Source organism: Stegostoma tigrinum, chromosome 11, assembly GCF_030684315.1.
Source record: "Stegostoma tigrinum isolate sSteTig4 chromosome 11, sSteTig4.hap1, whole genome shotgun sequence".
NCBI lineage: Eukaryota > Metazoa > Chordata > Chondrichthyes > Orectolobiformes > Stegostomatidae > Stegostoma > Stegostoma tigrinum.
Genome location: NC_081364.1, coordinates 70,063,320 through 70,067,028, shown reverse-complemented (window position 1 = coordinate 70,067,028; position 3,709 = coordinate 70,063,320). Strand labels below are relative to the sequence as shown.

Below are 3,709 nucleotides of genomic sequence, written 5' to 3'. Positions count from 1 at the left end.
TACATTTAAGAGGGTTATAGGTCTGGCTGGGATACTGAGGTTTGGTGTGGACTTGTTGGGCTAAAGGGCCTGTTTCCACACTGTACGAATTCCATGATTATGGTTCCAGAGCATTGAGCATATCCCAGCATATAGTTCTTCAAGGATAGTAGGAACTTCAAATGCTGGAGAATCTGAGACAACAAGGTGTTGAAGCCTAGGATTTTTTCAGTTTTGATCAGTCTGCTTTTAAAATTGGTTTAATAAGACTGCACCATTCCTCAGAACACTGCAATATCACAACAATGCATGGAGAAAGCTCCTATACCAACTCCCAGCTCCAAAAATCAGTGTAAAAAAGGATCCTTAAGTAAAGGGCACATCAGATATTAAAGCTGACAGAAACAAACGCTTGTTCTGTGGTATCAGAGATAATGGGAACTGCAGATGCTGGAGAATTCCAATGCTGTGATTGTACCACCTCCTCCATACATGCAGCATTCTCTACATGTAAAACTGTCCCTCAGGTTCCTTTTAAACCTTTCGCCTCTCAACTTAAACCCATGCTCTCAGGTTTGGATTCCTTTCCTTGAGGAAAAGATATTGACAATTCACCCCATCCAAGCCCCTCATGATTTTACAAACCTCTGTAAGGTCACGCCTCAGCCTATAACGTTCCAGGGAATCAGCTCCGGCCTATTCAGCCACCTCTTCCTGTAGCTCAAACCATTCAATCCAAGCACCACTCTTGTAAATGTTTTTTTTTTCTGAAAACTTTCAGTTAAACAACTTTCCTGTAGCAGGAATATTATAACTGAGTGCAGTATTCGAAAAGTGGCAATGTTCTGTACACCTGCATTATAACGTCCAAACTCCGATACTCAATACATTGATCGATTAAAAGCAAGCATGCCAAATGCCTTCAGAGATAATGGGAACTGCAGATGCTGGAGATTCCAAGATAATAAAATGTGAGGCTGGACGAACACAGCAGGCCAAGCAGCATCTCAGGAGCACAAAAGCTGACGTTTCGGGCCTAGACCCTTCATCAGAGAGGGGGATGGGGGGAGGGAACTGGAATAAATAAGGAGAGAGGGGGAGGCGGACCGAAGATGGAGAGTAAAGAAGATAGGTGGAGAGACTGTAGGTAGGGAGGGGATAGGTCAGTCCAGGGAAGACGGACAGGTCAAGGAGGTGGGATGAGGTTAGTAGGTCGCGGGGGGTGCGGCTTGGGGTGGGAGGAAGGGATGGGTGAGAGGAAGAACCGGTTAGGGAGGCAGAGACAGGTTGGACTGGTTTTGGGATGCAGTGGGTGGGGGGTAAGAGCTGGGCTGGTTGTGTGGTGCAGTGGGGGGAGGGGACGAACTGGGCTGGTTGAGGGATGCAGTAGGGGAAGGGGAGATTTTGAAACTGGTGAAGTCCACATTGATACCATATGGCTGCAGGGTTCCCAGGCGGAATATGAGTTGCTGTTCCTGCAACCTTCGGGTGGCATCATTGTGGCAGTGCAGGAGGCCCATGATGGACATGTCATCAAGAGAATGAGAGGGGGAGTGGAAATGGTTTGCGACTGGGAGGTGCAGTTGTTTTTTGCGAACTGAGCGGAGGTGTTCTGCAAAGCGGTCCCCAAGCCTCCGCTTGGTTTCCCCAATGTAGAGGAAGCCGCACCGGGTACAGTGGATGCAGTATACCACATTGGCAGATGTGCAGGTGAACCTCTGCTTGATGTGGAATGTCATCTTGGGGCCTGGGATGGGGGTGAGGGAGGAGGTGTGGGGACAAGTGTAGCATTTCCTGCGGTTGCAGGGGAAGGTGCCGGGTGTGGTGGGGTTGGAGGGCAGTGTGGAGCGAACAAGGGAGTCACGGAGAGAGTGGTCTCTCCGGAAAGCAGACAGGGGAGGGGATGAGGGGATGCCTTCTTCGCCACCCTGTCTACCTGTGACTCCGCTTTCAAGGAACTATGCATCTGCACCCCAATGTCTCTGTTTGGTGACACTCCCCAAGGCCTTACCATTAACTTATAAGTCCTGCCCTAGTTTGCCTTACCAAATCGCATCACATCACATTTATCTGAACTCGATCAGAGACTCCTTGGCCCATTGGCCCATCTGATCAAGGTCCCGTTGTACTCCTGAGATAACATTCTTCACTATCCACAACAACATGAATTTTGGGGCCATCTGCAAACTTACTAACCATCCCTCCTGTGCTTCCATCTAAATCATTTATACAAAGTTATGGATAAGCAGTGTCCCAGCACTGATTCTTGTGACACACCACAGGTCACAGGTCTCCAGTCCGAAATATAACACTCTACCGTCTCTCTGTGCCTCCTGCCTTCAAGCCAGTCTTGGATCCAAATCACTAGCTTCCACTGGATTCCATGTGATCTAACCAGTCTACCATGAGGAACTTTTTCAAACACCTTTCCGAAGTGCATCCAAACAATGTTTACCCTCTCTGCTTTCATCAATCTTCTTTGTCATCTCTGCAAAATCCTCATGTTAGTGGGACATGATTTACATCACACCAACACCAGAGTCAGATGACTGAGAACAGTATGTGAAGCAAAATGTGTACATGAGATAACAAAGTGTGGAGCTGGATGAACACAGCAGGCCAAACAGTCCACAGTCAGCAGCCCCAGAGGAGACAGCCATGCTGAGCCCTGCCGAATTTTCACCATCCCCCCCCAGACCTCCCACTGACTGAGGTCAAACGGTTAGTCCTCAGTGAGGGGATCACCTTTGTCCTCATTCACCCACACATCCATGAATGGCAGTCACGTTAGGACATTGAGCAGTTTTTCTGCTGCCTTTGCCTCTCCAGCTATCTTCTCCTCTATCCATCTTTGATCCGTCTCTCCCTCGCTACCTATTTATATCAGAACCCCCTCCCCATTCCGCTTTTCTGACGAAGGGTCTAAGCCCGAAACGTCAGCTTTTGTGCTCCTAAGATGTTGCTTTGCCTTCTGTGTTCATCCAGCTCCACACTTTGTTATCTCGGATTCTCCGGCATCTGCAGTTCCTATTATCTCTGATACAAAATGTGTACATTACTGGTTAAAAATAATGAAATAATTTCATTGTCTTCAACTTTAAAATCAAATGCTGGAGTCTGCAGCTCAAAAGATATCAGAACCACTGGGGTCAGAGGAAACCCACAGTTCATGAAATGCCCAGGATTCAGGGTGATGTCACTGAGCAATTGCCCGTGTGTGATAACATCACCCACTTGAACACAGAGCATTCGGGTCTGCACAAACAGGTGGTCTGCACAAAGGATGTGAGGATCTGTGGAGTGATTGAAAGGAGATTGATCAGAATGATTCAGGAACTGAGGGATATTAGTTGTAAGGTCAGGTTGGAGAAACTGAAGATGTTCTGCACAAAGCAAAGGAGACTGATGATCTTTGACAAAGATGTCTTGGTCTATGATACTCCCAAACATCCCAGATGTCCTCTTATTTTTTTTTTCAAAAACCGCAACTTCCCCTCCACAGTGATCAAAAATACTCTCGACCGTGTCTCCCGCATTTCCCGCAACTCATCCCTCTCACCCCCTATTCGCAATAATAACCAAAACTGAATACCCATCGTCTTCACATACCACCTGACCAACCTCCAAATCCAACGCATCTTCATCTGACATTTCTGCCATCTGCAATCCGACCCCACCACCAAAGACATTTTTCCGTTCCTACCCTTATCTGCTTTCCGGAAGGACCACT

The 3,709-nt window shown here is 47.6% G+C and overlaps 1 pseudogene; it reads right to left on the bottom strand.

Moving 5' to 3' along the window:
* Positions 1 to 243: 243 nt before the first annotated feature.
* LOC125450237 (U2 spliceosomal RNA) lies at positions 244 to 414 on the bottom strand (annotated as a pseudogene).
* Positions 415 to 3,709: the final 3,295 nt, after the last annotated feature.